Here is a 10,951-nt window from a genome sequence, read left to right as displayed (position 1 = left end):
AGCCCAGGCCTCATAGCCACCAAGTGATGGCATCCACCACACCAGCTCTTTTTGGTGGGTTCTTTTTTCTTGTTGGCCGACTCTTCTCTGCCACCCTTCTGAAGGGAAGGCCTGGTCTGCTGCTGTTGCTGCTTTCCTGGAATATAGAATGTGTGTTATTCCAGGATCTCAAGGGCTTACTGGGGGCCTTTCAGTGTAAGCAAAGTGATGTGATTCAGAGCAAAGTGTCTTTGCTACCTTCTTCCTGCCCTGTTATCCTTTCCCCTCCTCCTCTCCCCTAACCTGATTTCCCCTCTTTAGGTCTTTAAGTTCCAGACCTTCCTGACCTGGCTTTGGGTCTCTGAAAGACCAGATTGCTACTGGAATCCAGCCCTGTCAGCCCACTGGAAAACTCTGTTGGTTCAAAGAGGCAGAACAGTAGGTTTTCATTTGGGCTAGGATTCCTTCCTTTCTTTTCTCTGCAAGTTGGGCTAGATACTGGAAGTGAGTCTCTGCTCTGAATTGGGGTCTCAGGCACACCATTGCTGCTGTGGGCTTCTGACCTTCTCTCTTCTCCATTTACAGCCCAGTGCTTCCTTATATGTGGAAACTCCACTCCCATGTACAGTTCCCTTTCTCAGCCCCTATGAATCCATGACTCAGAACTGGGTAAGGGAGACAGAGTTGTCATTTTATATCTGTCCACATTAGAGTTCCCTGGTGTTGATCTGGAGGTGTCCTATCTTTGTCTCAGACCCCTTCTTGTCCTATGACACAGTCTTTCCCTGGGTTCTGGAGTGCCCCCATTCCCATGACCCTGTCTCATTATGCTGAACTAGGCTGACCAAATGACTCACTGTGATATTTTTTTTCTAAATTGCCCCATGAGGATTAGGTCTGATGCATTATCTAGATCATTTTGGAGCAGTCTGTGGAAGGGCCTCACCTCACTGATTCCTGTCACTCTACCATCTTTATCTCTGATAATGAGAGTTTTCCATCTTGCTTGAGGCAAAAATTTTCTGTTCCCATTGTTTCCCTCTTTAGAATGTGAGCTCCTTAAGATCAAGGACTGTCTGGTTTTCTACTTGCATCTCCAGGGCTTAGCATATCGAGGCACTTAATAATGCATCATTCATTCAGCCACTTCTGAGAGTACCAGAATGATGAGACCTGAGAAAAGGCCACTGGATTTGTTGATTAAGAAATCAATGACCACTTTGGAGAGAACAATTTTAGTTGAATGATGAGGCCAGAAGATGGAATGTAGTGAGTTAAGAAGAGAGTGAGAGGAAAGGAAATGGAGGCATTGCTGCTGGAATGCCTTCTCACATCTTGTACAGCCCAGAACCCTGCCTTTGTGGTGCTGTCTGTCAGTTTGTCTGGCTATGTGTGATGGTCAAGTCAGCTTCTGAAGCCTAGAACACTGCCCAATATTGGCTGCCTCTCAAGGCCTGAGCAAACCTAGTCTCAGGATCACCATGGCACTGGAAGGAAGGAAGGGGAAATCGGTGTGGGGTTGTATCTTGTGATGAGGCCCTGTGTTGGGTTGTGGGGTTGGTAGTGCAGCCTCATTGTTGACAACATAGAGGGCTACGGGGAGGAGTTCTGAGTGAGCTCAGGGTAGGTGCCAATTCATGGATTTTTGTTTTTGTTTGTTTTTAACTTTTTTTTTTGGTTTGTAGTTGTCCTAGATCATATAGAAAGTAGAAGTTGCTTTATTTGTGCTGCATACTTTCTATTCTAGAGCAGTTTCAGAGGTTGTCTGGAGATCAAAGAAAATATCTATTCCTCTCTCTGATTTGTCATCTGACCTCATAATTTCCTTCAAGACCTAGTTGATTAAGAATTTTTTCCTGTCCACAACTGTGAAAAATAAAACTCTTGATTTACTATAAATTCTCCTTTGGTGTTACTTTAAATATATTTAGATCATGGATCCATTTCGAAATAGTTGTAATATATAGAATGGATGCAGACTTGTCTCCGTTTATCCCCAAATTATTATCCAGTTTTCACAACAGATTTTGTTGAATAACAAATTCTTTTCCCATTGTTTTTCCCCCTTTTTACATAGATTCATCATTCAGACACCTCAGAGGTCACCTAGGCCAACTCTTATTTAGAAGATTCAGAAACAGAGCACTTAGGTGACTCTTGTAAAGTTGCAGAGAGTTGATGGCAGAGCCCACCCAGACTTGGAATCAGGTCCTCTGTGTCCAAACCCAGTGCTCTTTCCACTGCTGCCCCTCACCTAATAGACTTGTCAATCCTAAAGGCACCTGGGTAACACAGTAAATAAGAGTCCTGGCCTTAGAGAGTGGAAAAACTGCAATTCAGTGTTACCAGCTTCATGACCCTGAGCAAGTCACTTTTTCACAGCCTGGGTTCCATTCCCTGTAAAATAGGTTTAATAATAGCACCTACCTCCCAGGTTTCTTGTGAGGACCAAATGTGGAACACATGTCCTGCATTTTGAAACCTTTAAGTGCTATAATCTTCTCACAGCAATAATTACTATAGCACTGATATATATTTAGTCAAAAATCGTTCTTAGACTATTTCAATTATTTATTGTCTAATTTTTAAAGCAGCCATGTGGCCTAATGATTGTCTAGAATCCTTGACTTGGAAACAGGAAGATCTGAGTTCAAATCCTGATTCAGACACTCAGGCACTCTTCTGAACTGCTGTTGAATCTTTATCATCAAATTTCTGAAGATTGTCTAGATTTTATTAATAAGAACAAAGCTTCCCTTTTCCTTCTCTATTTTAAATTTTATTTAAAGGTAACTCAGAATATTGTCTCTTCTAGCAACATCTCTTATAGAGGAGATCAAGGATAAATATTTATTGAGCACCTACTGTGTACATAACTTTGTGACATCCAGTATAGATGCTGTGTACAATTGTCTTGCACCGTACAAGGTGTATGTCTTCGGGCCAGTCAATTAAGCTTCCTCACCCTCACTTTTCTCATCTGTAAAACAGGGATAAAGCAACCCATTGTTCACAGGGATATTGTGAGTATCAAATGAGATAGTGCTATAAAATGCTTTGCAAACACATATCAGTGTTAGCTAGATGAAGGCATATGTTTGAGATCTGGAGGTTCCCTTTTTCTTCTTCACTTCATTTAGGCTCATGAGGCCTCACCCCACAGGACACTCCTTAGTACTATCCCCAGCAGTGAGCATTTGGCAGCTCTCTTTGTCAGAGTTCTGACAGCCTGGGGTCACCCACAGCCATCTTGTTAGACAACCAGGCAGCTTGCTTGAAATTCCTTCTGGCTGTGATCACTCTCTTTGCCTCTGGATCACTTCCAAATACTCCCTTCACCTTTTGCCAGCCCACTGCCTCTCCTCCTCCATTTTCTTCTAGAGAAAGACTTTGACTTCAAGTAAGGACAATTTATAACTAACTGAACTTCTGTAAAGTCTGAGTCAAAACTGAAACTGATTTGATTCTAGGAAATCAGCCCATATCTGTGCTTTCTTTGTGTTTGTGTGCGCATGCTGTGAGGTCCTTTATAAAGAAACAAAAGGTTGAGAACTAATTCTCTACATGAAGATGCTAAGCATTGTTCATTTAGAGCTTAACTTCAAGAGTTATGTGATTTCAGTTTGTAATTAATTGTCAAGAAATTGCTTTGAATCTGGAAATATCTCTCTGCCAACAGGGACCCTTCTCCCATTGGTGTGTTCTTTCCAGAGGCCCTCATTTTGGGGACGTTCCCAGAACTGCCATGCTTCATTCCTCTTCTGGAGATATTTCTAACTCTCCCTTTCCCCTCACTTCCTCGGGTTTTCAACTCCTTCCCCCTTTTATGTGTTGTCTTCCTCCAGCAGAATGTAAGCTCCTTGAAGGCAGGGACAGCTTTCTTTGCATTTTGTGTCCCCAGTACTGTACCTGGCACAGAGTAGATGCTTAATAATGTTTCTGGTTTTGCCTTGATATATTCTCTGGAAACCTGAATCATACTGCTTGTGGGTTCTTGGAATAATTGCATTCATTCATTGGCATTGCTATTTTATTACAGTGTGTCTATGCAGCATGTGTCTAGTTCTCTGACTGATTAGTCATCTGACTTTATAATGTCCTTTAAGACCTGGCTTGTTAAGAATTGTTTCCCTAAAATTGCCGGATATTCTGGAACCAGAGGGCAAAATAGAAGTGGAGAGAATTCACCAATAACCTTATGAAAAAGACCCCAAAAGGAAAACTCCTAAGAATATTGTAGTCAAATTCCAGAGTTCCCACAACAAGGAGAAAATATTACAAGCAGCCAGAAAGCAACAAGGCAAGTATTGTGGAAATACAATCAGGATAATACAGGATTTGGTAGTTTCTACACTAATAGATCAGACAACTTAGAATATGATCTTCCAGAGATCAAAGTAGGTAACATTAAAACCAAGAATCACCTATCCAGCAAAACTGAATAAAATACTTCAGGAAAATATGGAATTTCAACAAAAAAGTGGAATTCCAGGAATTCTTGATGAAAAGACCAGAGCTGAATATAAATTTTGACTTTCAAATACAAGAATCAAGAGAAATATGAAAAGGTAAAAGGAAAGAGAAGCCATAAGGAACTCATTAAAGTTGAAATGTTTACATTCCTACATGAAAAGATGATATTTGTAACTCATGTAACCTTTTTCAGTATTAGGGTAGTTAGAAGGGATAAATGTATGTGTGCATGTGTGTTGTATGTATGTTGTATGTATATGCATTTGTGTGTATATATGCATATATCTGTGTACGTATGTGTATTCATATGTATACACACAGCCATATATATCTATATAGATAGATGACACAGGGTGAGATGAATATGAAGGAAGAATACCTAAAAAATAAAATTTATTGTTGCAAGAAATGTACTGAAAGAGAAAGGGAGTGGTAGAATGTAGCAAATCATCTCACATAAAAGAGGCAAGAAAGAGTTTTTAGGCGGAGGGGAAGAGTGGGGAGATGAAGGAGAATAATGAGCCTTACTCTCATGGGATTTGGCTGAAGGAGGGAATATCACACACTCAATTGGGTGTGGAAATCTATTTTACCCTGCATGAAGGCCAGGGGGAAGGGCAAAGAGAGGGAAGATAATAGAAGCGATGGCAAATTGGGGAAAGGGATAATCAGAAGCAAACATCATTGCTGGGGGACAGTTCAAGGGAGAGAGTAGAATAAATGGTGGACAGGACAAAACAGAGGGAAATGTGGTTAGTTTTTTGTAACATTATGTTATGAAATGTTTTGCATGGTTGCATATGTATGGCCTATATCAAATCCCTTGTTTTCTCAATGAGGGTGGGTGGGGAGGGAAGAAGAGAGAGAATATGAAACTCTTTAAAAATGAGTGTAAAAATTGTTTTTGCATGCAACTGGGAAATAAGATATACAGGCAATGGGGTGTAGAAATCTATTTTGCCCTACAGGAAAATAGAGGGGAAATGGATGGGAGAAGGGGGGTGATAGAAGAGAGGACAGACTAGGGGAAGGGGTGGATGGGGTGCACGCTGCCCTGGACTGGGAGTGGGGAGAGATGGGAGAAAATTTGGAATTCAAATTCTTGTGAAAATAAATGTTGAAAACTGAAAAATAAATAAATTGTATGGTTTTTTTAAGAAAAGAATTGCTTTCCTGTCCTCAGGTGTGAAAAGCATAATCTTTTGTTTGATATTAATTCTTTTATGATATATTTTAAAAAATATTTAGATCATTGACCCATTTGGAAATGATTGTGGTATATAGAATGGATTATCATTTGTTTCCCTTCATCACAAAATTATGGTCCAGGTTTTGCAATAGATTTTGTTGAATAGCAATTTCTTTTTGCACCTTTTTTTTCTTTTTTGCATATACCTATCATTTAAAGAGACCTCAGAGGTAATCTAGACCGACTTTGGCAGTTAGAAGATAAAGACACAGAGCATCTAGGTGACACTTGTAAAGTCACAGAGATGCAGAGCCTAGACTTAGATTCAGGTCCTCTGGATCCCAATCCAGCTCAATTTTTTTCCATTTTTGCCCTTCATGGGGGCTTATCAATCCTAAAAGCACTAGGCTTAGCCCAGTGAATAAAAGTCCTTGGAGTATGGAAGAATTCTTTTTAAATCTTACTTCAGAGTGATATCAGCTTTATGATCCTAGGTAAACCAGCCACTTTCAGCCTCAATTTCCTCCTCTATAAAATATATTTAATAACAGCACCTTCTCCAAACTCACCCTTTGCATCTTCACTGCCAGTACACTATCCCTCCCCCCTTTCCTGCCTAGAGAAAGACTTTTTGAATTTAAGTAAAGACAGTTTATGACTAGCTGATCTTCCTGCCAACTCTGAGTCAGATTGAAATTGAAACTCATTTTTTTCCCAGGAAATCAGCCCATTGCTGTGCTGTGCTGTGTTGTGCTCTCTGTCGGTCTGTTTGTCTGTCCGTCTGTCTCTCTCTCTCTCTCCTTCTATGTGTGTGTGTGTGTGTGTGTGTGTGTGTGTGTGTGTGTGTGTGTGCACGTGCCAAAGTACCGAGGTCTAGTGAAGAACAAAAGGAAAAGTTTGGGAACACACAGTCTGCTTGGAGAAGACAACCATATATCATTTTGAGCTTAACTTCAAAACAATGACATGAATTGAGTTTAGAATATAATTAGTTGTCAAGAAATTACTTTGACTCTGGAAATATTGGTGTGCCATGAAGACCCTTCTCCCATTGATGTGTTCTTTTCAGAGGCTCCCATTTTGGGGTCATTCCCAGAACTGCCATGCTTCATTCCTCTTCTGTACTTCCAACTCTCCACCCCCTCACTTCCTCAGTTTTTCCACTGCTCTCCCCTTTTATGTGTTGTCTTCCTACATCAGAATGTAAGCTCCTTGAAGGCAGAGACAGTTTTCTTCGCATTTTGTGTCCCCAGGACTGTATTGGCACAGAGTATATGCTTAATAATGTTCCTGGTTTTGCCTTGATATATGCTCTGGAAACCTGAATCTACTGCTTATGGGTTCTTGGAATAATTGTATTCACTCATTGGCATTGCTATTTTAATGCAATACTTTTGGTAGTTGTGTTTCCTGTTTTCCTTCTTGCTCTCCCTTTCCTTCTTACCCTAATCCTCAGTAACAGCATATGTGATCCACTTATGTTTTAGTGATAATTAAGACAACATTCCAGGTACATATTTTTAAGCGTTAGCTAAGGCCGTTATCATTTGGAGTTGGATTGAATTGTAATGTGGAAAATACATTGCACTCAAATTAACATGTAACTGGGAAATCAAAATTGGAACTAAACCATGTGGTTATTTTTAACATGGAAATGCCTCCGTAGACCAACTATACTGAGGGAACAAGAGTAATTCACAGAACAAAAACTGATCATTGCAGAGTATCTCATAGATACAAGGAACTTGTTGAAAGACAATGATAAATTGTGACTTTAGATTTCAGTTGCTTATTAACCCACTTTGAATTTGCAATAGGGATAAGTTCACTTTGCATTCAAAATTCAAACCATCTAGGTATGAGACCCTACATATTAGGATATAACAATTTAATGTGTCATTGTCCCTTCTCTATGCATTTTGGGTTTGTTTTCTTTGTTTTCAAGAAATACAATTTAATTTAAAATTAAATGTAATGATATATAGAGTATACAAACTAATTGATTATACTTCTCCCTCTCTAATTGATCTCAAAGTATCTATCATTTGACAAAGCCTATGAAGAAAGAAAAATAATTCAAAGAAAAAGCTCCTATCTTTCCAAGATGACTAGATTATAGAAATTATGAAATACAAAAAAAGAGACCATCTGACCCTGAATAAAGCCATGAGAATCATCATAACTTGCAACCTCATCCTCTCCAGTGCAGGACATTTCAGAAGAATAAGGACCAGGAATAAACAGCTAAACTCCAATGAAATGGAAAAACATTTGGTGTCACTCCCCCTGTACTGCCCAGGCCCACCCAAGCGCCCACTCTTGATTCCTAATAAATTACTTTTGCTGAGTTTCAAGTCATCCTCCAGGTAGTCATCTGGGGTGATGGGGTGGCCATCTAGCTCAAGCCCAAGGGTGAAATCCTGCACAGTCCACACAAAGTCTGGGAAGAAGCCCGTAAACTCTGCTGAGACTTCTTCTCCAACAGCATTAGGTGAGGATTTGGCCTTGATTAACTCTGTCAGCTCTGTCACATATCTATGATTGTGAATAAGGAAAAGGAAAAACCCTCCAGCCTCATCAGTTCCCATTTCTACTTGTGTAATCTTCCCTTCCCTCCAGTCTTACAAGTTCTCTCCTTAGCCTTCCCTATGCAGTCCCCAGGAAACTTTCAAAGACCTGAAGTGACAGAGAAAGAGCTGATCTATATGAGAAGCCAAAGTCTGTACTCAGCAGGAACCAGAGACCAGTTACACACACACACACACACACACACACACACACACACACACACACACACGCAGGCATGTAAGCACCATAGACACACAGCAATGAGGTGATTTTCTACAGTCAAGCCAGCTTCACTTTGTCTTATTTAGTAAATTATTACCAAAAAACTGTCCTTACATGAGCTAACAGTATCTTTCTCTACTGGGGAGATGGAAGCAAAGGAAACCGGCATTTATTAAATGCCTACAGTATACCATGCACTGTGCTAAGCAATTACAAATATCTTATTAGATTCTAGCAACAACCCTACAGCATCAATGCTCTTATTATATTCATTTTAGAGCTGAGGAAAATGAGACAAACTAAGAACAATGACCTGCCCAGCATCCCGCTGTGTCAGTTGTGTCTACGTCCACAAGTGAAATTAGGTTTGATTTGAGGTCCAGCATTTTATCCACTTTGAGGGCTTGTCCAGAACACCCAGAAACCACAAGTCTGTAGAAAGAGAGTCCTTCTCCTTGACTCCTTTATAACCCCAAAGGCTTTCCCCTTGAAGGAAATTATCTTTCTTTCTACTGTTTTCTGTCATTTAATTTTTGGTAGGTGTTGGTTTGTTGGTAAGTATTTTATTACTATTACTTGTATTGTTTTAAAATATTGACATTCTTTGAAGTCTCTATTTTCTGTCCTCATTGGGTGGCCAAGTTTACCTGACCTTTCCCCAGAGCAAAGCAGGGGTGAGCCTAGAGGAGCCTTGTACAATTACCTGTTAGATTTGAGTGTGAGCAACAGAGCTACCTGGTTATTGTAGGTTTGAACCCTGATAGAGGATGCTGGTGTGGGAATATGTAGTTACTTTTTCAATGCCATACCAATCAAATTATCACATAATTATTTGCAGAGCTAGAAAAAAGAATATCAAAATTCATCTGGAAGAACAAAATTTCCAGAATATCAAGGGAACTAATGAAAAGAAATTCTAGGAAAGGAGGTCTAGCCCTACCAGATCTCAAATTGTATTATAAAGCAGCAATTATCAAAACCACTTGGTACAGGCTAAGAAACAGAAGGGAAGACCAGTGGAATAGCTTATGGACTCAAGACACAGTAGTTAATGAATAGAGCAATCTACCACTTGATAAACCCATGGACCTCAGCTGCTGGGATAAGAACTCACTGTCCAACAAAAATTGCTGGAAAAACTGGATAACAGTGTGGCAGAAACTAGGCATAGACAATGCCTGACACCATACATAAGAATAAATTCCAAATGGGGACACGATCGAGGTATGAAGACTGATACTATAAACAAATTAGTGGAGCAGGGAACAGCATATTTATCAGATTTATGGAGAAGGAAAAATTATTTGACTGAACAAGAGAAAGAAAACATTATGATATGCAAAATGGATAATGTTGATTACATTAAATTGAAAAGGTTTTGCACAAACAAACCCAATGCAACCAAAATTAAGAAGGAAACAGGAAACTGGGAAAGAATTTTTGCTACTAGCATCTGTGATAAAAATCTCATCTCTAAAATATATAGAGAACTGAGTCAAATGTACGAGAATACAAGTCATTCCCCAATTGATAAGTGGTGAAAGGATATGAACAGGTAGTTTTCAGAGGTAGAAATTAAAGCTATCTATAGTCATATGAAAAAAATACTCTAAATCACTATTGATTAGTGAGATGCAAACCAAAACAACTTTGAGATACCACATCACGCCTATCAGATTGGCAAGATGAAGATAAATGTTGAAGAAGATGTGAGAGAGTTGCAACACTAATTCATTGTTGGTGGAGCTGTGAGCTGATCCAGCCATTCTGGAGAGCAATTTGGAACTATGCCCAAAGGGCTACAAAAAATGTGCATACCCTTTGACCCAGCAATACTGCTTCTAGGACTGTATCCCCAAGAGATCATAAAAATGGGAAAGGGTCCTATATGTACAAAAATATTTATAGCAACACTTTTTGTGGTGACCAAAAAGTGGAGATCAAGGGGATACCCATCAATTGGGGAATTCCTGAATAAATTGTGGTATATGAATGTAATGAAATACTATTGTGCTGTAAGAAATGATGAACAGGAAGACTTCAAAGAAGCCTGGAAAGACTTATATGAACTAATGGTGATTGAAAGGTGCAGAACCAGGAGAATTTTATATACAGCAACAACCACTGTATGAACATTTTTTCTGGTAGACTTAGAACTTCATTGCAATGCAAGGACTTAAAAAATTCCCAAGGGTCTGTTAAAGCAAAATGCCTTCCACATCCAGAGGTAGAACTACGGAATTCGATCACAGAATGCAGCTGATCATTTTCTTTTGTATTATGTTTTGGTTTGTTTTATGATTTCTCCCATTCATTTTAATTCTTCTACGCAACATGACTAAGGAGAAAATACATATAATAGGAATGTATGTGTAAGACCTATATAAAATTGTATGCCAATTTGGGGAGGGAGAGATTAAGGAGAGGGAGGGAGGGGAAAAAAATCTAAGGTATGTGGAAGTGATTGTAGAATACTAAAAACAAATAAAATAATAATAATAAAAGTATAAAATAAAATGA

Source organism: Notamacropus eugenii, chromosome 2, assembly GCF_028372415.1.
Source record: "Notamacropus eugenii isolate mMacEug1 chromosome 2, mMacEug1.pri_v2, whole genome shotgun sequence".
Taxonomy (NCBI): domain Eukaryota; kingdom Metazoa; phylum Chordata; class Mammalia; order Diprotodontia; family Macropodidae; genus Notamacropus; species Notamacropus eugenii.
This window is presented reverse-complemented; position numbering follows the sequence as displayed.